Source organism: Echeneis naucrates, chromosome 2 (assembly GCF_900963305.1).
Source record: "Echeneis naucrates chromosome 2, fEcheNa1.1, whole genome shotgun sequence".
NCBI lineage: Eukaryota > Metazoa > Chordata > Actinopteri > Carangiformes > Echeneidae > Echeneis > Echeneis naucrates.
The window spans coordinates 3,681,132-3,704,779 of record NC_042512.1 but is presented as its reverse complement, the minus strand read 5'-3'; the positions used below and the strand labels follow the sequence as shown (position 1 = coordinate 3,704,779).

At 42.4% G+C, this 23,648-nt stretch overlaps 1 protein-coding gene and 13 non-coding genes across 14 annotated transcripts in view; 8 read left to right on the top strand and 6 right to left on the bottom strand.

The window, feature by feature from the left end:
- LOC115057438 (NLR family CARD domain-containing protein 3-like) overlaps nt 1–23,648 on the top strand; it is a 217,258-nt gene that overhangs the window by 159,518 nt on the left and 34,092 nt on the right. The gene's annotated exons all lie outside the window — the stretch shown is intronic.
- Nucleotides 44–115, top strand: trnaq-cug (transfer RNA glutamine (anticodon CUG)). Its single transcript has one exon. It is a non-coding gene; the product is annotated as a tRNA-Gln (tRNA).
- trnap-cgg (transfer RNA proline (anticodon CGG)) lies at nt 616–687 on the bottom strand. The gene has a single exon. It is a non-coding gene; the product is annotated as a tRNA-Pro (tRNA).
- On the top strand, nt 1,592–1,664 carry trnaf-gaa (transfer RNA phenylalanine (anticodon GAA)). Its single transcript has one exon. It is a non-coding gene; the product is annotated as a tRNA-Phe (tRNA).
- On the top strand, nt 1,959–2,030 carry trnae-uuc (transfer RNA glutamic acid (anticodon UUC)). The gene has a single exon. It is a non-coding gene; the product is annotated as a tRNA-Glu (tRNA).
- trnaw-cca (transfer RNA tryptophan (anticodon CCA)) lies at nt 5,248–5,319 on the top strand. Its single transcript has one exon. It is a non-coding gene; the product is annotated as a tRNA-Trp (tRNA).
- trnap-ugg (transfer RNA proline (anticodon UGG)) lies at nt 5,718–5,789 on the bottom strand. Its single transcript has one exon. It is a non-coding gene; the product is annotated as a tRNA-Pro (tRNA).
- trnam-cau (transfer RNA methionine (anticodon CAU)) lies at nt 6,321–6,392 on the bottom strand. Its single transcript has one exon. It is a non-coding gene; the product is annotated as a tRNA-Met (tRNA).
- Nucleotides 12,639–12,710, bottom strand: trnaa-cgc (transfer RNA alanine (anticodon CGC)). The gene has a single exon. It is a non-coding gene; the product is annotated as a tRNA-Ala (tRNA).
- Nucleotides 13,484–13,555, bottom strand: trnac-gca (transfer RNA cysteine (anticodon GCA)). The gene has a single exon. It is a non-coding gene; the product is annotated as a tRNA-Cys (tRNA).
- trnai-uau (transfer RNA isoleucine (anticodon UAU)) lies at nt 18,028–18,099 on the bottom strand. The gene has a single exon. It is a non-coding gene; the product is annotated as a tRNA-Ile (tRNA).
- Nucleotides 21,208–21,279, top strand: trnac-gca (transfer RNA cysteine (anticodon GCA)). Its single transcript has one exon. It is a non-coding gene; the product is annotated as a tRNA-Cys (tRNA).
- Nucleotides 22,049–22,120, top strand: trnaa-ugc (transfer RNA alanine (anticodon UGC)). Its single transcript has one exon. It is a non-coding gene; the product is annotated as a tRNA-Ala (tRNA).
- trnar-ucg (transfer RNA arginine (anticodon UCG)) lies at nt 23,346–23,418 on the top strand. The gene has a single exon. It is a non-coding gene; the product is annotated as a tRNA-Arg (tRNA).

Sequence of the window (23,648 nt, the reverse complement as noted above, 5' to 3'; positions counted from 1 at the left end):
ATCTCGAAATTTGTTTGTTTGTGTAATGAGCATATGTCTGCAGGGTTCCATGGTGTAATGGTTAGCACTCTGGACTCTGAATCCAGCGATCCGAGTTCAAATCTCGGTGGAACCTAAATCTTACCAGTGAAACACTAAAATTCCTGTTTGTCCACTCTACAGCTTCTATGCGATCTAATCAGGCAGTCATTGTGCTGCGTTCAGGTTGCAGTCTCCCCAGGAGGTGTGGGTTCAAATCTCCCTTCTGACAGAAGCTGCTTTTCTTTCCTCTGATGCCAAAAACCAGGGGCCTTTACAGCTTCAGTCTAACGCTCTCCCAAGTGAGCTGCGCACGCTAGCATGTTAGCACAGCAGAATTAGCTCAATGTGCAGGCTGCTGGCGTAGTATGTATTAGTATCAATAAGTCTTGTCTTGTAAACAGGACATGTTGCATTCAAACCCCAGCAGTGCTTTGCTCTCAGTGGAGTTCCTGCTCATCACTTCCTGTATTCCAGCTTTTGCTTGCAGTTTCTGGACAAGACAAAGTGGTTGTTGCTGTGTTGAGCAGATGGAAATGTGGTAACCGCTTTTCACAGGAGACAAACTTTGGGAAGATATTGGCAACATAACACTAAGGGCTCGTCCGGGATTTGAACCCGGGACCTCTCACACCCGAAGCGAGAATCATACCCCTAGACCAACGAGCCATTACCTGCAATGACTTAAAGGTCCTGGATCTGAGGGAACCACAGGGAGCACACAGGCTTTAGTGTTTTAAGTCCTAACTCCTTTATTATGAAACAGTCAAATTCCCATTTTATGTGCCTTTTCAACATTGCATAGTGCATGAATGAGTGCAACATTGAATTGTTTAATTAAATCTAAAACTGATGTTAGACTGAAGATCTAAAGGTCCCTGGTTTGATCCCGGGTTTCAGCATCAGAGGTGGACCTTGTTTTGACCTACATTTCCAATATTCTGCCTCGTCTTTCAACCACACCACAACCACATGAAATATTGTGAGGTTGAATGCTGACTGGTTGTGTGTCCAAATGGCTTCAAAGACATCTTTCTGCCATTCACTCCTCCAAACCTTTGGACACAGCTTTGAGCTTTCTCACAGGTGACACAGGTGTCATTATTTCAGTGAAGATGTCTGTGATATGGTGACCAAGGAACTGTATTCAGGTCATCTCTCTCTCTGCCATTTACTAATATATATATATTATATTAGTATATTAGTACCAACCAGCACCAACCACTAAAACACTGTTCCTCTTGTCCAGATTCTGCAGGTAAAAGCTGATTCAAAGAAAAGAGGGATCGGCATTCCTCAGCTTTTTTGTCCAAATTCCAACCAGGACCAGAACAGAGAAACAGAAAGAATTCATCAGTGTCTCTGATTGGAGTGAATCAATAGATTCTGTAATTGAAGTCATCTAACGTCTAAGAAGACATCAATTTAAAACTTTTAACTTTTAATTGAAATTCCAACCAAGGTTTGGAAGGGGGGGCGGGGGGTGAAAATGACAGGAGGGTTAAAGAGCAGTGTTAATGGGCAAAAACAAGCAGAACTGTCACAGAACATCCAGCAGAAATGCAGCCACTCAGCCGGAATAGCTCAGTTGGGAGAGCGTTAGACTGAAGATCTAAAGGTCCCTGGTTCAATCCAGGGTTTCGGCATCAAAGGTGGTACCTGAGTGAGATTCAAACGCAGGTTTTTTTGTCACCTACATTTCCAATATTCTCCCTCCTCTTTCAACCACACCATGAAATATTGTGAGGGTGGATGTGTCACGCTGACTGGTTGTGTGTCCAAAAGGCTGTCAAAGACGCCATTATTCTCTCGTGGAAGATCGCAAAATTGATGATGATGTGGTCCTTTTGGCACCATCAGCCTGAGATCTACAGGGTTCATTGGATCGTCCACAAAAATGGCTGCATGAACATTAGAATGCTGAGATGCGTGGTTGCATCTCCCATATGGTCTAGCGGTCAGGATTCCTGGTTTTCACCCAGCTGGCCCGCGTTCGACTCCCGGTATGGGAAATTCCTTTACAACAATGGACCTACCACTAGCAGGCCCCATGTTGGGCAATAACTATTTTCTTGGAAGCCCAACAATGAGTTGGAGAAATCTTCAGTTCACAGTTGAAACATTTATTAAGGTCACAGGTAAAGTAAGGCAGCGCTGGGCTTGTAGTGACAGAGCTCCCCCAGGATCTCTGCCAGAAAGAGCCCTGATATCTGGAAAAGTTTCACATTTATCTTCTTGAGCTGGGTCTGCCCCGAACAGAGGTTGGACTTTCACACAACCAAATGTAACTGTCAGTCAGATGTACAAAGATGTCATTTACAAACAGTTTCTACTAACAGTTAGTTGAGGAATCAGCTGAATGAGGACAGATGTGACTTAAAGCACAACAAAGATCTTTCCCAGAAGGCCCTCAGACAAAGAAGCTGGGTAACACCACAGACTGTCAGGAGTGGTATTTGAACCCTCAATTCCAGAGGAGACCGTCACCTGAACACAGCACCTTCTACAGCTACTATCAAAAGGCTTGTTGGGGAAATCCATCCACGGTTTTAATGTAGGACTATTCATCTACCTGTGTCTACCTGAGCTTCATTAACAGTGTGCACTCGATGGTAATTGAGGGATCAGAGTGTTGGAGAGCAGAACTCTGTCCTGTGCTTCAGATACACTGTTTGGTTCTGAGCTGATCATTAATAATCAATCAATGAATGACCGATAATCTTCTCAGCTGCTCTGAATGGTGACAGTGAGGCAGCCTTTGTGTTTACATCTGAATCACATGTGATGTTGGAAATTCTTCAAAGCAGCTTCAAAGGAGGAGTTTCATTCTGTGAGTACTGTGACATCATCCACAAAAAAAGAAAGAATTTTTGCGCTGTAAGAAGATACCACCTTTCTTCAAACAGCTCAACCAGCTGAGGCTTGAACTCACAACCTCAGCAGGTTACTGTCATATAAGAACTGATTGTCCCACGCTTTTGCTAACGCACATCACAGGAACACATCCAGCAGTAGAAGGTTCAGGTTTGAACCAGCTCGAGGGATCTACTTTCCTGTAGCTTACTTCCTGTCCAGCAGGACTGACAGCTTCATGTGGGATTCTCACAGAGATGATTCAAACCTGATCACAGTGATCAGTATGGATATACAGTATGTTTGCTGTCAGTGGAGGAAACTCTCAGACAGGACTAATAGTCATGTTTGGGATGTTCCTGGATTTGAGTTGAATGTGTGTGAATTCTCTCTGATTTTAACACACGTTAACATCATGGACCAACATGGATTGTTGGTCAGATTATGAGACTGACACGCTGCCTACGAGGCCTGGAACCCAGAGAAAGTGTGTAGGTGAACGGACCAAACTGTGTCCATTTTACAGAAATCAGTGAGGTTTTTCAGATCTCCTCCACAGAAGGTGGATCTGATCTCAGGTCATGGCCAACACTGACCTCTGCTGCTTGATGCTCCCTTTGTCCTGATGAATGTTGAAGCAATGAAATATGACAAGAACAGACACTAAACTGACAACAGGACATTAAAATGGGCCACACTCAGACCCCACATGGCCCAAAGGACAAGGTGTTTGACTTTGGATCAGAAGACCGAGATAAAGATTTATGTTCACAGAGATCACAGAGAGTCTCTTGAACGGCTCTTTAATATGAATGATGGGAACCAAGTCACAGCCCCCCCACCATTTTTCTATTCGTGCCTCTGTGCCATCAAATAAAATTTTGTGAAGGATAACAAAAGAAAGACACAAAAGGTGAACTGTGATGGCAGGAATCATGGTGTGAACACAGTCTGGCAGCTCTTCAGGGAAATACACAGAACAGTTTGTCTTTTCTGGAAAAGCAGTGAAAAGCAGTCAATCAACAATATCCCTTCTCCTCAGCACAGCATGAGCCACAAAACTACCATTGCTCTTGCTTCAGTTGCCAAGATACTGCAACTAACAACCAGACAGCAAACCTCACACAGCTCCGTGGTGGAACAGTTGGCACCCATATTGACTCAAAGGCAACAGATGGGCTCGTCCAGGATTTGAACCCGGGACCTCTCGCACTCTAAGCAAGAATCATAAGATTCGAAGAATCGAAGGGAGCCATTAGTGCGTTTGTCTTCTTGTCTTCTTTGACTAATATTTACAGATTTGACATTACTTCACAAATCCAGCCACGTCTGAGTTAGCACAACTAGTTTCATTATAAATTCTGAATGCCACCAAAACAAAAATCACAGATTCAAATTAAATCAGATTCATCCATATATATTGCCAAATCTTAACAAAGTTGAATCACACTGAGTAACAAATGGTGGTTGTCTCGTTGGAGGGGATCATCGGCATAGGAGTGAAAATTAGTTCCACAACTGAATCATTTGGGCAAAAGTTGAACAATATGGAGACTTTACTTGGGACGGTTGTCATTGGAAGCTTGTTCACTTTGTGAAGCTTTTAAATGCAGTTTATTTTACTGAGGACAAAAGAAAAAGACAGATTCACTTGTAGGGCTGCTGGTAAAACAGGGACAGTCTGAGATTGCTTGGACATCCTGATTGCACAAAAGAGAGACATTTCAGGATTCCTGATCCAACAAACATTTGGTTCCTCGCTCAGTTTGGTTCTTTCTTCTGTTGGCAGAACTCAAAGTTATCTGGCATGGCCATGATTGTCTTTGGAGCTTCATTAACAGTGTGCACACATCACAGAATTTTTTTTTGCTACACTCTGGTGCAAAGTTTATTAAGTTCATTCCAGGAGTAATCCGCAGACTGCCAGATGCTCCAGCTGAGGCTTGAACTCACAACCTCAGCATCTCTCTGCAGGTTCCTGTCCACCATCCTTTCAGTTAGCAGCCAAACACACTGGCTCATTGCCCCACAGAGACTGAATGACCAGCAGCTGTAGTTACACTATTTAAACCTCAGCTAGTTTCATGTTGGTTCAAACTGATGTTAAGATATTTGACTCCAGCAGTCATTGTTGGTCGATGTATGCTGGATAAGAGAAAGTAGATTAAACACAGCACGTCTCTCAGTGGGCTCCAAAAGACCACTGAGCCATCCTGACATGTGTGTCCAGCTGCCAGTCTCTGATGAGGAACTGCAAAAAATCCTCCAAAAAATTGACAAAAAACACAGACTGTTATGTGTATTTCCTTCTTCTTTATTTTGGTCATTTAATATGTTTTGCTGCGTTTCAACTCCTACAGTTGTCCGCTTCAGAGAGACTCTGTGGCGCAATGGTAGCGCGTCTGACTCCAGATCAGAAGGTTGCGTGTTCAACTCACGTCAGGGTCAGATCATCTGTTTGCACTTTTGGTAAATGCTCACATACTCTGTGGTGCAACAGGGCGTGTTTTTCTGATGAGCCATTTAATTTCTTCACATCACATTTCACATCAATATTTCCCATTATTTTAGATGGACACACATCACCATTTGATTTCATTTCAGTTTATTTTGAACAATATAAAAAAAAAAAAAAAACAAACCCAAAAGTCTGCAAGTTTTATCAATGATATGGAGGGTGGAGGGTTTAGAAAGTAGTTAGAAAGTCACAAATGTTACCTTAAAGGGCATATTGCAGGACCACATTGAATCAATGTTTAAAAAAATAATATTGCAAATGTTTTGCTGGAAAGTGAAGGAGGTAAAATGTCCACAGCGGAAGGGGGACAGATCATTGGACACATGAAGGGCTTGTCCGGGATTTGAACCCGGGACCTCTCGCACCCAAAGCGAGAATCATACCCCTAGACCAACGAGCCCTTGATAACGTTTTTAAATTATTGAAAACATTTTACTTTTCATAATCACATTCAAAATATCAGCGAAATAGTCTGTCTCCTTTGTGTTTCGTCTGTGCTGGTTTGTATGGTATTATTTTTTAGGACATCCACAGGTCAACCCACCTGTTCTGCCGACAGAAGCAACACTGGAACTAATTTTCACTGCTATGCAGATGAGCCCCACAACCTCTCACATGCTAAGCGAGTGCTCTACCATTTGAGCTAATTCCCCTGGGCTGGCATGCAAGCTAAGCTTTGGAAAAAAAGCTGTGAATGGTTCGAAGGAGGCAGACTGGGTACTCGGCACTAAAACAACATTTGAAATTTGCTTTACTTCCACTGCTAAGGAAAACTGCTGGGAGTTAAAACAAGCAAGGTTAATACTGTACTGAAGATGTTCCCTCTTCAGCTAGTGCAGCTTCAGTATGGCATTTTTACGATTGTAATGATGTCATCTTCAAATCCAACAAACTTTGGATAGTGAACAGCTAGCTGTTGCTAAAAAGCCATTAGCAGAGGATGGTTTCGATCCATCGACCTCTGGGTTATGGGCCCAGCACGCTTCCGCTGCGCCACTCTGCTCATAGGACCCCCAAAGAGAAGTACTTGTACAAAAGGACGTCATCAGTCTTTCTAATTGAAATGATCAGTGATGCATTCTAAGTTGTTTTTGTCAGTCAGCACTGCCCCAACAAGTAGCACTTACTGAATTCAACAGTCAAGTTAGTGCTCAAGTTAAGGTAACATTTGTGACTTTCAAATTACTTCCTCAACCCTCACCCCCATATCATTGATAATATCTGCTGTCCTGGTGATTGAAGAAAAGAAGGAATGACATTCCTCATCTTTTTTGTCCAAATTCCAACCAGGACAACCCCAAAGAGAAGCACTTATGCACAAAGACTTCATCAGTGTCTCTAATTGGAGTGATCTGAGTTAGATCTGAAGAAAACATGGCTCCAAGACTTATTGTTGTTTTTGCCATTTAACAATGAAAGGGGAAAAAGAGAGCAAAGAGAATAGAAACATTCATGGAGAAAATAGTCAACAATGTCTCATTGAATTGGCTAAGTCACATTAAGCTTTCATTCTGACCTAACTATGTCCAGAAAAGACAGACTGTTCTGTGTATTTCCCTGAAGAGTTGCTGTGTTCACACCTTGATTCCTGCCATCACAGTTCACCTTTTGTGTCTTTCGTTTGTTATCCTTCACAAAATTTTATTTGATGGCACAGAGGCACGAATAGAAAAATGGCAGGGGGGCTGTGACTTGATTCCCATCATTCATATTAAAGAGTCTTCTGATCCAAAGTCAGACGCCTTGTCCGTTAGGCCTGTGATCAGGTTTGAATCATCTCTGTGAGAATCCCACATGAAGCTGTCAGGGTTAGGGTTAGCTAGACCATAGCTAGCTAACCCTAACCGCTAGACCATATGGGAGATGCAACCAAGCATCTCAGCATTCTAATGTTCATGCAGCCATTTTTGTGGACGATCCAATGAACCCTGTAGATCTCAGGCTGATGGTGCCAAAAGGACCACATCATCTGAAAAATTCTGCGATCTTCCATGAGAAAATGGCGTCTTTGAAGCCATTTGGACACACAACCAGTCAGCATGCAGCATTCAACCTCACAATATTTCATGTGGTTGTGGTGTGGTTGAAAGACGAGGCAGAATATTGGAAATGTAGGTCAAAACAACCTGAGTTGGAAACTCAGGCAAGGTCCACCTCTGATGCTGAAACCCGGGATCAAACCAGGGACCTTTAGATCTTCAGTCTAACATCAGTTTTAGATTTAATTAAACAATTCAATGTTGCACTCATTCATGCACTATGCAATGTTGAAAAGGCACATAAAATGGGAATTTGACTGTTTCATAATAAAGGAGTTAGGACTTAAAACACTAAAGCCTGTGTGCTCCCTGTGGTCCCGGGTTCAAATCCCAGAGGAGCCCTTAGTGTTATGTTGCCAATATCTTCCCAAAGTTTGTCTCCTGTGAAAAGCGGTCACCACATTTCTATCTGCTCAACACAGCAACAACCACTTTGTCTTGTCCAGAAACTGCAAGCGAACGCTCTAATACAGGAAGTGATGAGCAGGAACTCCACTGAGAGCAAAGCACTGCTGGGGTTTGAATGCAACATGTCCTGTTTACAAGACAAGACTTATTGATACTAATACATACTAAGCCAGCAGCCTGCCCATTGAGCTAATTCCGCTGTGCTAACATGGGAGTGCGTTAGACTGAAGATGTAAAGGCCCCTGGTTTTTGGCATCAGAGGAAAGAAAAGCAGCTTCTGTCAGAAGTGGGATATGAACCCACACCTCCAGGGGAGACTGCTACCTGAACGCAGCACAATGACTGCCTGATTAGAAGCTGTAGAGTGGACAGACAGGAATTTTAGTGTTTCACTGCAAGAACAAATGAATGGTACCACTTTGGGTCCGTTTGGAGAACATGGGGGGCTGGGTGACGTCATCACCAGAAATTAAAATGTGTACTAGCATGCATACAGGGGAATTAGCTCAAATGGTAGAACGCTCGCTTAGCATGTGAGAGGTAGTGGGATCGAGGCCCACATTCTCCACAAGACTTTAGCTCTTTGGAGATACAGCATACAGGGTGGACTTTGGAGGCTTTTGGTAAACAGAAGCAAGACTGTTATTGTGTATGGAGCTCTGACTGTTGCACTTCCATAGCCATATCTGAGGCTGTAACTCAAACAGCTACAGTTATTCCTTTCTGCATAAATGCTTCTCTTTGGGATTGTCCTGCTCAGAAATTCTGTAAAAATTATGGTGATTTGCCATTTTAAATAGATTTCTTCAGATCAGCTACAACAACACAACCCTGATCCCTAATCACTGCAGTTAACAGTCCTCTCATCATATGCTAACAGTCCTCATGAATTTAAGAGGATCGTTGTCTGATCATTCTGTTCTTCAAACTGTTACCAAGCCCACAGAAACTTCCTGCTGAAGGAGGACAACACATTTATTCAACACACTGCTTGAAAAAAGTTTTGAGAAGGTTTTCTGAAAGTCACAATTTATTATCCAACCTGAGTATTGACTTGAGTTTTGAATTCAGTAAATGCTGCTTGTTTGGGGCAGCGTTAACTGACAGACAATAAAGAAGTAAAGAATCAATGTCTTCTAACTCAGATCACCTCCGTCAGAGAGACACTGTTGATTCCTTTCTGCATGAGTGTTTCTCTTTGGGGTCCTGTTTGGAATTTTGACAAAATATTTTATTTGTTTCTTGAGATCAGCTAAATTCACAAATTTGCCATCAACATTTCCTGAACTGAAACACAGACTTGTGATGTGAGATGTGGTTGGACAGCAAGTTTTATCAGTGTTTTTTGTGGGTGGGGGTGAAGAAAGTAGTTTGAAAGTCATGATTCATGATGATTCATGAGTCACGCTGCTGTGTCCTGGTATGAAGCACGGTGGTTCTGTCAATGTGTCCTTTCTTTCTTCTTACCTTGACTGTTGGATTCAGTAATAGCTACTTCTTAGGGGAAAAGTTTGTGACCTCTAAAGAATTTGAAGTCCCAAATGTTACTTTAACTGGAGGTGACATGTGGATCAGTGCTTCTCTTAGTGGACATTATATTTATTTCCACCGTTCTCTGCAGTCATGCTAATTCTCAACTGTACATATATTCTTACTGGCTCCTTTTGTAAACTTATTCAAACTTTTTTTACTTTATCTTTCTTATTTTATAAATGCATTTTGCACCACAGAGTTGTCTTTAAAGTTTGTTATACATCGTGTATGATGAAAATAAAAGCATTGTAATTCTAACTAATTCTTTGAGCTTGCTCTGGTTGAAATGTTTCTTGAGATCAGTTAAAAGCATACCTTTCTCATCAACATTTCCCCAAATGAAGCAAAGACTTGTGTTTTCAGAGCAGTAAGTGCTATTAGTTGGGGCAGAGTTGGTGATTTCAAAAGTTGTTCATTCCGTCCAAGCATTAATCAGAACAGAGAGTTTATGCAACCATTTGGTAGAAAAGAAGTTTTGGTTGGAATAAACCCTAACCCTAACAACAACAAAGATGGCCATTTTGAAAAGATTTGTTCAGATCAGCTGCAGCAACATTAATCACCAGAGTTAGCTGTCCTCTCACCATATGCTAACGGTCCTCATGAATTTAATAGGATCGTTGTCTGTTCCTGATGGACTAAATGTGTTCTTCATTACAAACCATTACCAAGACCATTGAAACCGCCCAAACAAAGCAGTCAGGCAGCTGTGGGAGTGGTTTCATTCAGGTATAAGATAAATTCAGGTAAAAGCCTGAAAGGGAGTCCATTGGAACTGACACAACAAGGAAGTGGCTGCAAAGACTCTTTGGAGGAGATCATGTGAGGTAAAAATGAGAGGTTAATGTGACTTCTATTCTCTTTGCTCTCTTTTCCCCTTTCAGGGTTAATTCACAAAAATGACAGTAAGTCTTGGAGCCATGTTTTCTTCAGATCTAACTCGGATCACTCCAATCAGACGCACTGATGAAGTCTTTGTGCATAAGTGCTTCTCTTTGGGGTTGTCCTGGTTTGAAATTTGACAAAACATTGCTAAATTGATTCATTGTGATCAGTTAAATTCACAACTTTGTCCTCAACATTTCCCCAACTGAAGCACAGACTTGTGTTCTGAGAGCAGTAAGTGCTATTATTTGGGGTAATGTTAGTGATTTCAGAAGTTTTCCTTCCTTTACCCATTTCCCATTAGACTCTTAGAATCTAACTCAGATCACCTCAATCAGAAACGCTGATGAATTATTTGTGCACAAGTGCTTCTCGTTGGGGTTGTCCTGGTTAGAATTTCAACAAATTGATGAAGATTCCCATTTTGAACAGATTTCTCCTGATCAATTGAAACAACACTGCCCTAATCACTAATCACCAGAGTTAGGTCAGAATTAAAGCTTAATGTGACTTAGCCAATTCAATGAGAGACATTGATGACTGTTTTCTGCATGAATGTTTCTATTCCCTTTGCTCTCTTTTTCCACTTTCATTGTTAAATAGCAAAAACAACAGTCTTGGGAGCCATGTTTTCTTCAGATCTAACTCAGATCACTCCAATCAGAGACACTGATGAAGTCTTTGTGCATAAGTGCTTCTCTTTGGGGTTGTCCTGGTTGGAAATTGAACAAAAAAGATGAGGAATGCCATTCCTTCTTTTCTTCAATCACCAGGACAGCAGGAATTACCAGTGATGTGGGGTGAGGGTTAAGGAAGTAAAGTAAAGTAAAGTCACAAATGTAACCTTAACTTGAGCACTAACTTGACTGTTGAATTCAGTAAGTGCTACTTGTTGGGGCAGTGCTGACTGACAAAAACAACAACATCTTCTTAGAATACAATACTGACCATTTCAATTCCACAGACGACTTCCTTTTGTACAAATGCTTTTCTATGTGGTTGTCCTGGATGGTATTAAAACCAGTTTTTATAGATTTCTTCAGATCAGCTGAATGAGTGAATTTGTCCTCAACATTTCCCCAACTGAAGCACAGACTTGTGTTCTGAGAGCAGTAAGTGCTTTTTGTTGGGGTAGTGTTGGTGATTTCAGAAGTCAATCACAAGTTTTATCAGTTTTTGGGGCGTGGGGGTAAAGAACATCTGAATTAGTTTGAATGTCACAAATGTTACCTTAACTTGAGCACTGACTTGACTGTTGAATTCAGTAAGTGCTACTTGTTGGGGCAGTGCTGACTGACAAAGACAGCAGCAGGTTTGGTGGGAGCCATGACTCCCAACACAAATGCAGATATCTTTATCTAGAGTTAAAGATAAAATCTAGTAATTTTGTGAGATCAGCTAAATTCATGAACTTGTCCTCAACATTTCCCCAACTGAAGCACAGACTTGTGCTGTGAGAGCAGTAAGTGCTATTAGTTGGGGTCGTGTTGGTGAGTTCAGATCAGTAAGTTTTATCAATGTTTGGGGAGTGGGGGTTGTGAACGTTTGAATTTGTTTGAACGGGGGAGAACTTTTCAGTCATCAAAAAAAAAATCTCACACAGAGCATTGATCATACATTACAACCTTTAGTGTTCTCACACTCCCTGATGGTCTAGTGGCTAGGATTCGGTGCTCTCAGCGCCGCGGCCTGGGTTCGATTCGAGTCAGGGAAAATGTTTTTACTGAAAAATACAGGTGATTGACCCCAGAACATAAATATGTCATCATGCAGCTGGGGGGTATTCCAGGTAGGAGTTTCAACGAACTTTGAGTCTCTCCCTGAACTCTGAGTTGACTGAGGTCGATGGATGCCATACTGAAGCTGCACTAGCTGTCAATAGTTTTAGTACCCACTCTGCCTCCTTTGATCTATTGAAAAGTTGACATGTTTCATGTTGGTTCAAACTGACTGAACACGGTCCACTGCAGTTAGCTGAGCTGCAGACCAGTCAGGGTGGAAGAAGGCAAGTTGGCAGAGGCAGTGTTCTGCTGGGTAACTTTGGGTCTGAAGAAACTGCTAATCACCCAACGTGGGGCTCGAACCCACGACCCTGAGATTAAGAGTCTCATGCTCTTCCGACGGAGCTGGCTGCTAGAACTGCAAAAAAACTTTGAAAAAAATTGACAAAAAATACAGAGTGTTATATGTATTTCAAGTGTGAACAAGAAAAGACCATCATTGTCATGATTGAGCTTCATTAACATTGTGCACTCCATGGTGGAGGTCATGACAAGAGATGGGCAGAGTCTTTGATCTCATACATATGTATGTGCATTCTCAGTAATTTGTTTGAGTGACTAAGCAGGAGCAGTTGAGCATTTCATATGATTCATTATAAATGCTGGAGATGCCGGGGATTGAACCCTGGGCCTCATACATGCGAAGCATGCGCTCTCCCACTGAGCTACATCCCCTGGATGGCTTCTTACATACTGTGACAGGTGAAGGTTCATTCTGATGGAATGAACTGTTTCTACACAAGCTGCATGAATGTGACACAGAGCTCATGTTTAAAGTATTTTTCTTCAGTACTCTTATTGTGTATGGAGCTCTGACTGTTGACATAAGTGCAGGTGACCTAAATTCAGCAGGACAGGCAGCATTATCAATGGCCACTGCCTCATCATAGTCCTTGTAGCAGAAGAGTAGCTGCTGCCTCAGTGACAGCTAACAGGGATCCTAACGAGTGATAAACAATAAACAGACATTTCCAATTGTCATCAAAATGTATTCTTTATATACATTTAATGGAGTCTTTGATCTCTTTGATGTCATTCAAAGAGATCAAAGACTCATTCATTCAGGACATTAATGTGACAGTTTATTATATGCTAAAGAAACTTTGGTAAGAGTCATGATGGTCAGCCACGTAACAGCCACGGGGTATTTTCAGATCCAAAATACATCCCTGTACATCAGAGTGGTGCTGTGGCTTAGTTGGTCAAAGCGCCTTGTTGCTCAGGTCAGATGTTGTAGAAACAAACTAGTTTTGGTGATTAACTGCATGGAAAACTTAGACTAATGACAGCCCGTGAGAAAGTTGCATCCAAATGTTTCATTGATTTAAACAGATTCTTATTTGAGAGAATAATCACTCATCACAGTAATTTACTGTGACAAGCCTCCCTCTGCTTTTCCCCTTTGTAATTTCAACCCCACCCCCACATGAAAACATGCAGTGTTTGGCAGGGGGCACACAGATTTGAACTGGGGACCTCTTGATCTGCAGTCAAATGCTCTACCACTGAGCTACACCCCCCATAAACACACACAGCCCATCACTGCAGATCAGCAGGTCTGACTGAAAACATACTGTAAAGTATGAACCACAGCACTGCTGGGGTTTGAATGTGTAGGGTGCGAGAGGTCAACACTTGTGCTCCTCACAGTTGTGTGTCATTTGTGTGTCTGAAGAGCTGCTGCCTTTGATACATCGCCTGATGATGTAACAATACTCACAGAATGAAATGCTTCCTTTGAAGCTGCTTTGAAGAATTTCCAAAATCACATGTGATTCAGATGTAAACACAAAGGCTGCCCCACTGTCACAATTCAGAGCAGCTGAGAAGCTGATTGCAGTGCAGTCATATTCAAATAATAAACAATGTTCTAAGTTGCTCAAAGTGAGATTTACAGTTTACTTCATCCTCACACTACATGCTAATGTTAGCACAGTTGCACTGCCCCTTTCCTCTACATTGGTTTCTGTTTCCTCATCAGAGACTGGCAGCTGGACAAACATGTCAGGATGGTCGGTGGTCTAAGGCGCCAGACTCAAGGTTAACTCCTTGAGAGATGTTTGCTTTCCCACTAAAACTTGAAAACGTATCTAAGTAATACTTATCCAGAGCTTTCAGTTGTCACCCTACCACTCCAAATGTGAAACTGACATGCAAATATGGAATGATGCAATAACAGCCAAACAAGTAGTTGAGTATGCGATTTTATTTCTATTTAGCATGCAATGTCTCAGTCTCTGCTGTCTGTTCCACAGAAGAACATGAAAGCTCAGCGGGACTCCTCTCTCTCTGGGACACTGGATCTGTCTGTCTGTATCCATATCAGAAACTCTGAAACACTCTGAACTTCTTTAAAACACAGTGGATTTACTGATATGAAAGTGTCCACCGGTCCACCAACCCACCATCGATATATTGTGATGGTGTGAAGAACATGTGAGCAGGAGAGCAGCTGCTTAAGTTTATGATGTGTTCAGGAAACAGTCAAAGCTCCATACACAACAAGAGTCCTGCTTCTGTTTACCAAAAGCCTCCAAAGTTCACCCTCCAACAAAGAGCTAAAGTCTTGTGGAGAATGTGGGCATCGACCCCACTCCCTCTCACATGCTCAGCGAGCGCTCTACCATTTGAGCTAATTCCCCTGCCATCACCCCCCATGTTCTCTAAACGAACCCAAAGTGGTACCGTGATGCATATACTGATCTTTATTTGCACGTGCACAGTGTGATTATATATATTTTTATTTTGGCAGGTGACCAATTGTCTGCTAGTTTGTCTTTGCTAGCTGTGAAAGTATCTCCAGGAGTAAAATGATTAAATCACAACCTCGTTTTAATTGACAATGTCTATATTACATCAGAGGCCCTTTGTGGTGCATATACTTATTTGCATTTGTATCTGTATACACACACACACACACACCACCTTTTCCAGCCCTCATGGTTCTTGGGGAATCCATACATGTGGAAACCCTTCTCGGACTGATTGGAGCATCCAAACGTTGCACAGCCAACCATGGTATGATACTGATCTACAAAATGTTAGTTGTTACCAATGAACCATGACACAACTGAACTGTTTTTTTTTATTTAATTTTTTTATTTTTGTCTTTTAAAAGTGTGGGCCAGTCAAAAGTCGACCAAAACAACTTTGTCTAGACAGGATGTCTATGTTTAGTTCACTTGTTGTGAACTTGTGGGATCTTCATCCTCTTTGGCATGATGTTTGTGTTTGTCAGTGTGTTTCGCTGTAATTCTCCTGTGCATGTACTGTGATGTGACTCTGTCTGCCAGCTGGTATTTACATGGAATTATGGGGAGCCAATGACATCACAGTCACTTCAAAGGCAACTGAATCATTTCAAAGGCGATGGAATCTTGTCCCAGTAATGTCTTATAGAGCAGAAGACAGAGTTTTGTTTTTTAATTATGTATTATATTATCTTCTACCCACGTTCATTATTCTAATTGACCACTAGTGTGCATTTACAGTCTATTGGTGTAACACACACATGTCCCACATGTTTGTCACCTCGTCATGTTTGCTGAAGATGTGGTCTGAGCACGGCCTGGTCTTGAGACTGAGCAGTGGTTCTGCCTTGAGTGGCCTTTTGTTTTGGTGAACGTCTACCACTGAGCTACAGCCGAACACGCTGACTGATTGCGCCACAGAGAAATGCAGAACTTTTCCTGTTGCAGCCTGCTATTCCAGCTAGAATTATCCTAAATATCTGCCTTTAAGGCCATCGTGAATGATTTCTAAATATCTTTGAAACCTGTTGATGGTGAACTCAGAGGTTGTTAAAGGAGCCTTTTTAAAGGGTCTAGCATGCCAGTACAGGGGAATTAGCTCAAATGGTAGCGCGCTCGCTTAGCATGTGAGAGGTAGTGGGATCGATGCCCACATTCTCCACAAGACTTCAGCTTACCTGAGCACTGACTTGGCTGTTGAATTCACTAAGTGCTACTTGTTGAGGCAGTGCTGACTGAGGCCCCGCTTCGACTAACGCACGTCACAGGAGCACATCCAGCAGTAGAAGGTTCAGGTTTGAACCAGCTCGAGGGATCTACTTTCCTGTAGCTTACTTCCTATCCAGCAGGACTGACAGCTTTATGTGGGATTCTCACAGAGATGATTCAAACCTGATCACAGTGATCAGTATGGATATACAGTATGTTTGCTGTCAGTGGAGGAAACTCTCAGACAGGACTAATAGTCATGTTTGGGATGTTCCTGGATTTGAGTTGAATGAGTGTAAATTCTCTCTGATTTTAACACACGTTAACGTCATGGACCAACATGGATCGTTGGTCAGATTATGAGACTGACACGCTGCCTACGAGGGCTGGAACCCAGAGAAAGTAAAAGAGTGAGATGGAGGAGAGCTGTCAGTGTTTCAGTATAAACATACATCATACAGCCCTGACCACTGTTGTATCCAGGCAGAGCTAACTGACCCAATGCCCACGTGGCTTAACGGACAAGGCGTCTGACTTCGGATCAGAAGACTGAGGGTTCGAGTCCCTTCGTGGTTGGGCAGTTGTGAAGGTGAATGGACTAAACTTTGTCCATTTTACAGAAATCAGTGAGGTTTTTCAGATCTCCTCCACAGAAGGTGGATCTGATGAATGTTGAAGCAATGAAATATGACAAGAACAGACACTAAACTGACAACAGGGCATTGAAATGGGCCCCACATGGCCCAAAGGACAAGGTGTTTGACTTTGGATCAGAAGACCGAGGCTTTGAGGCCCTGGCTGCAGTAGACAAGAGAAAATGTTAATGTTGTTGCACGGTCCTGTGTTTAGCAGAAGGAAATTGGTGAGTGCCTTTTCATAGGAGACAAACTTTGGTAAGAATCATGAGAGTGAGGCACTTCTGTTGGCTACAAGACATTATGGGCTCGACTGGGATTTCAACCCAGGACACTTCCTGTACTACAGCTTTTACCTGCAGTCTGTGAACAAGAGAAACTGTAATTTTGTGTTTAGCAGAAGGAAATTTCACAGGAGACAAAAATTAAGGCATTTATGTTTGCAACATGGCATTACATTCATTGATTGATTATTAATGATCAGCTCAGAACCAAACAGTGTATCTTTCATCCAAAGACACACTCCACTCTCCACACAGGAGGTGTTTCAGGTGTCTGTGTCATGACGGTCAATACTGATCATTTCAATTATGAAACACAGACGACTTCCTTTTGTTCAAGCGCTTCTCTTTGCGGTTGTCCTGGATGGTATTAAAACCAGTTTTGATAGATTTCTTCAGATCAGCTGAGTGAGTGAATTTTTCGTCAACATTTCCCCAACTGAAGCACAGACTTGTGTTCTGAGAGCAGTAAGTGCTATTAGTTGGGATAGTGTTGGTGATTTCAGAAGTCAATGACAAGTTTTATCAGTTTTTAGGGTGTGGGGGTGAAGAACATCTGAATTAGTTAGCACATACTAAGTTATCTTAATGGGTAGACTGCTGGCTTAGCATGTATTTGTATCAATCAGCTTCTCAGCTGTTCTGAATGGTGACAGTGGGGCAGCCTTTGTGTTTACATCTGAATCACATGTGATTTTGGAAATTCTTCAAAGCAGCTTCAAAGGAGGAGTTTCATTCTGTGAGTATTGTGACATCATCAGGTGATGTATCAAAGGCAACAGCTCTTCAGACACACAAGTGACACACAACTGTGAGGAGCACAAGTCATTAGTCATTCACGCTCGGAAAACTAAAGTTTTCCGAGCGTGAAAAGCAGTTAATCACCAAATTTCCTTTTGCTGAACAAAGCTGTAATAATGGAAGTGGTGAGCAGGAACTCCACTGAGAGCGAAGCACTGCAGGATGTCTTGTAGCCAACAACAGAAGTGCCACTGCACCACTCTGCTGCTCAACTCTCAGTATTATAGATATGACAGACAACATTCTCCGTGTTTTCCTGTTAATCAGTACTGCTGATAAACTCATGTCTCATGATGGGACATCCAGTGTGTATAAACAGCAGAGGATGGTTTCGATCCATCGACCTCTGTGTTATAGGCCCAGCACGCTTCCGCTGCGCCACTCTGCTCACTTTCTGTCAAAGCGGCTGTGGTGGTTAACAAGTACTGAGATTTCCACCTGCAGTGTATCAAATGACCACGAGGTGGCAGAGTGGTTAAGGTGATGGACTGCTAATCCATTGTGCTCTGCATTAGTGGGTTCGAATCCCGTCGGTGTTCAGCTGGCTTTAGTCTGTCTGAGTTGTACCCTGCTGTTGAGCTGATTGAAATGTGGTGATTGCCCTTTTTTAACAGGAGACAAACTTTGTTAAGAGTCATGATGGTCACTACACTACAGAAACTGCATGCACTCATTCATTTGAAGCGACCGTGAGAGTGTGACGTATCCATCTGTGTCGTGTGGGGCATCAATGAAAGGCAGGAAATGCCTTTGATCTCCAGTGACGTCACACAGTCTCGTTGTGGAGTTATTAGTTGTTGATTCTGCAAAAATGGTCCAGTGCGGTGAAATGGTCCATAGAAGTCTAATATCACCGAAACATGTTAACCAGACAGTGTTCAAGGATTTGAGGTTTAAAACACTAAATTCTCATTATTAACTAAAGCTGTGTCTGTTATATCTATAACAAAAAAAGACCAATTCACTTGTGGAGCTGCTGGTAAAACAGGGACAGTCTGAGATTGCTTGGACATCCTGACTGCACAAAAGAGAGAAATTTCAGGATGCCTGATCCAACAAACATCTGGCTCCTGGCCCAGTTTGGTTCTTTCTTCTGTCTGCAGAACTCAAAGGTATCTGGCAGGACCATGATTGTCTTTGGAGCTTCATTAACAGAGTGCACTCTACTGTGGATGTCATGAGAAAAAGTGGGAGGAGCCTTTGATCTCTTTGATGTCATTAGAACCTTTGTGACAGACCTTTGTGTTTTCTTCCTCTACGATACAGACACTGTGAGCTTTCTCACAGGTGACACAGGTGTGCTGTATTCAGGCTCCAGTCTCTTGGCGTGGGTTCAAATCCCACCACTGCCAGGTCATCTCTCTCTCTGCCATTATTTCATATATTATATTTATAATATAATAATATACATTATATTATAATATATATATATATATATATATATATGCATAGAAATACCAGAACGAAAGACAAAGAATTCATCAGTGTCTCTGATTGGAGTGACTCAATAGATTCTGTAATTGAAGTCATCTAACGTCTAAGAAGACATCAATTCCATGACTTGTTGTGTTTGGTAGTTAACACAGCACCAAGAAATAACACTATTAAATTCAAAACTCAAGTGAACGTTGAGGTTGCGTAGTTAATTGCGACTTTCACTTTGTGGTGGCAGTTATGGCTCCCACCAAACCTGCTGTTGCCTTTGTCAGTCAGCACTGCCTCAACAAGTAGCAGTTAGTGAATTCAACAGCCAAGTCAGTGCTCAGGTAAGCTCAGCTCAGCTCAGAACCAAACAGTGTATCTGAAGCTAATTATCAGCTGAAAGCTAAAGGAAACAGTCAAAGCTCCATACACAACAATAGTCCTGCCTCTGTTTACCAAAAGGCTCCAAAGCCCACCCAGGGACCTGCTGTGTTTAGTTCACTTGTTGCTGTATCTCCAAAGAGCTAAAGTCTTGTGGAGAATGTGGGCATCGATCCCACTACCTCTCACATGCTAAGCTAGCACTCTACCATTTGAGCTAATTCCCCTGTACTGGCATGCTAGCATGCATGTCTTTAAAAAGACAAACTAGCAGACAATTGGTCACCTGCCAAAATAAAAATATATATAATCACACTGTGCACGTGCAAATAAAGATCAGTATATGCATCACGGTACCACTTTGGGTTCGTTTAGAGAACATGGGGGGTGATGGCAGGGGAATTAGCTCAAATGGTAGAGCGCTCGCTTAGCATGTGAGAGGTAGTGGGAACAATGCCCACATTCTCCACAAGACTTTAGCTCTTTGTTGGAGGGTGGACTTTGGAGCCTTTTGGTAAACAGAAGCAGAACTGTTGTTGTGTATGGAGCTTTGACTGTTTCCTGAACACATCATAAACTTAAGCAGCTGCTCTCCTGCTCACATGTTGTTCACACCATCACAATATATCGATGGTGGGTTGGTGGACCGGTGGACACTTTTGTTGGAGGGTGGACTTTGGAGCCTTTTGGTAAACAGAAGCAGAACTGTTGTTGTGTATGGAGCTTTGACTGTTTCCTGAACACATCATAAACTTAAGCAGCTGCTCTCCTGCTCACATGTTCTTCACACCATCACAATATATTGATGGTGGGTTGGTGGACCGGTGGACACTTTCATGTCAGTAAATCCACCGTGTTTTAAAGAAGTTCAGAGTGTTTCAGAGTTTCTGACATGGATACAGACAGACAGATCCAGTGTCCCAGAGAGAGAGGAGTCCCGCTGAGCTGTCGTGTTCTTCTGTGGAACAGACAGCAGAGACTGAGACATTGCATGCTAAATAGAAATAAAATCGCATACTCAACTACTTGTTTGGCTGTTATTGCATCATTCCATATTTGCACGTCAGTTTCACATTTGGAGTGGTAGGGTGACAACTGAAAGCTCTGGATAAGTATTACTTAGATACGTTTTCAAGTTTTAGTGGGAAAGCAAACATCTCTCAAGGAGTTAACCTTGAGTCTGGCGCCTTAGACCACCGACCATCCTGACATGTTTGTCCAGCTGCCAGTCTCTGGTGAGGAAACAGAAACCAATGTAGAGGAAGGGGGCAGTGCAACTGTGCTAACATTAGCATGTAGTGTGAGGATGAAGTAAACTGTAAATCTCACTTTGAGCAACGTAGAACATTGTTTATTATTTGAATATGACTGCACTGCAATCAGCTTCTCAGCTGCTCTGAATTGTGACAGTGGGGCAGCCTTTGTGTTTACATCTGAATCACATGTGATTTTGGAAATTCTTCAAAGCAGCTTCAAAGGAAGCATTTCATTCTGTGAGTATTGTTACATCATCAGGCGATGTATCAAAGGCAGCAGCTCTTCAGACACACAAATGACACACAACTGTGAGGAGCACAAGTGTTGACCTCTCGCACCCTACACATTCAAACCCCAGCAGTGCTGTGGTTCATACTTTACAGTATGTTTTCAGTCAGCCCTGCTGATCTGCAGTGATGGGCTGTGTGTGTTTATGGGGGGTGTAGCTCAGTGGTAGAGCATTTGACTGCAGATCAAGAGGTCCCCAGTTCAAATCTGGGTGCCCCCTACCAAACACTGCATGTTTTCATGTGGGGGTGGAAATTACAAAAGGGAAAAGCAGAGGGAGGCTTGTCACAGTAAATTACTGTGATGAGTGATTATTCTCTCAAATAAGAATCTGTTTAAATCAAATAAACATTTGGATGCAACTTTCTAACGGCTGTCATTAGTCTTACTAAAGTTTTCCATGCAGTTAATCACCAAAACTAGTTTGTTTCTACAACATCTGACCTGAACAAGGCGCTTTGACCAACTAAGCCACAGCACCACTCTGATGTACAGGGATGTATTTTGGATCTGAAAATACCCCGTGGCTGTTACGTGGCTGACCATCATGACTCTTACCAAAGTTTCTTTAGCATATAATAAACTGTCACATTAATGTCCTGAATGAATGAGTCTTTGATCTCTTTGAATGACATCAAAGAGATCAAAGACTCCATTAAATGTATATAAAGAATACATTTTGATGAAAATTGGAAATGTCTGTTTATTGTTTATCACTCGTTAGGATCCCTGTTAGCTGTCACTGAGGCAGCAGCTACTCTTCTGCTACAAGGACTATGATGAGGCAGTGGCCATTGATAATACTGCCTGTCCTGCTGAATTTACGTCACCTGCACTTACGTCAACAGTCAGAGCTCCATACACAATAAGAGTACTGAAGAAAAATACTTTAAACATGAGCTCTGTGTCACATTCATGCAGCTTGTGTAGAAACAGTTCATTCCATCAGAATGAACCTTCACCTGTCACAGTATGTACGAAGCCACACAGGGGATGTAGCTCAGTGGTAGAGCACATGCTTTGCATGTATGCGGCCCCGGGTTCAATCCCCAGCATCTCCAGCATTTATAATATAATGCTGTATGAAATGCTCAACTGCTCCTGCTTAGTCACTCAAACAAATTACTGAGAATGCACATACATATGTATGAGATCAAAGACTCTGCCCTTTTCTTGTCATGACCTCCACCCTGGAGTGCACAATGTTAATGAAGCTCCAAAGACAATCATGCTCTTGTCTTGTTCACACTTGAAATACATATAACACTCTGTATTTTTTGTCAATTTTTTTCAAAGTTTTTTTGCAGTTCTAGCAGCCAGCTCAGTCGGTAGAGCATGAGACTCTTAATCTCAGGGTTGTGGGTTCGAGCCCCACGTTGGGTGATAAGCAGTTTCTTCAGACCCAAAGTTACCCAGCAGAACACTGCTTCTGCCAACTTGCCTTCTTCCACCCTGACCGGTCTGCAGCTCAGCTAACTGCAATGGACTGTATTCAGTCAGTTTTAAATAGTTTAGAGGTGTAAATAGGTTTAAACAGCTGCAGCTGCAGTGCATGTACGTGGTGCTGTGGCTTAGCTGGTCAAAGTGCCTGTCTTGTAAACAGGACATTTCTGTGGGTTCAAATCCCAGCAGTGCCTTGCTGCTAATGTTAGATGACGTAGATAGAAAGGACTCATACATGGATAGCACAAAATACACCTTACAGCAGTAGAGAAGAAAGACAAGCAGCTTCTGTCAGAAGTGGGATTTGAACCCACGCATCAAGGGAAGAATGCAGAAAGATAAACATGAGCAAACAATGAATGTTCCTTTACATTATGAGACATGACTTTAGCTGGAAAATGTCAGCAGTTTTTCAGCAGCAGTGATCTACAGGAAAACATGGAGAATGTCATTTTTCACTTTCTCCACTCATGTGTACAGTTGTCACTGTGCTGCTCCTTGCACTGCTCATCACAGTGATCAGTATGGATATACAGTATGTTTGCTGTCAGTGGAGGAAACTCTCAGACAGGATTAATAGTCATGTTTGGGATGTTCCTGGATTTGAGTTGAATGAGTGTAAATTCTCTCTGATTTTAACACACGTTAACGTCATGGACCAACATGGATCGTTGGTCAGATTATGAGACTGACACGCTGCCTACGAGGGCTGGAACTCAGAGAAAGTAACAGAGTGAGATGGAGGAGAGCTGTCAGTGTTTCAGTATAAACATACATCATACAGCCCTGACCACTGTTGTTATGAGCTGACTGACTGACAATGGGACGTTACCATGGACCAGTGACCATGTGGCCTAATGGACAAGGCGTCTGACTTCGGATCAGAAGACTGAGGGTTCGAGTCCCTTCGTGGTTGGTCAGCTGTGTGAAGGTGAACAGACTAAACTGTGTCCATTTTACAGAAACAAGTGAGTTTTTTCAGATCTCCTCCACAGAAGGTGGATCTGATCAGGTCATGGCCAACACTGACCTCTGCTGCTTGATGCTGCCTTCATCCTGATGAATGTTGAAGCAATGAAATATGACAAGAACAGACACTAAACTGACAACAGGACATTAAAATGGGCCACACTCAGACCCCACGTG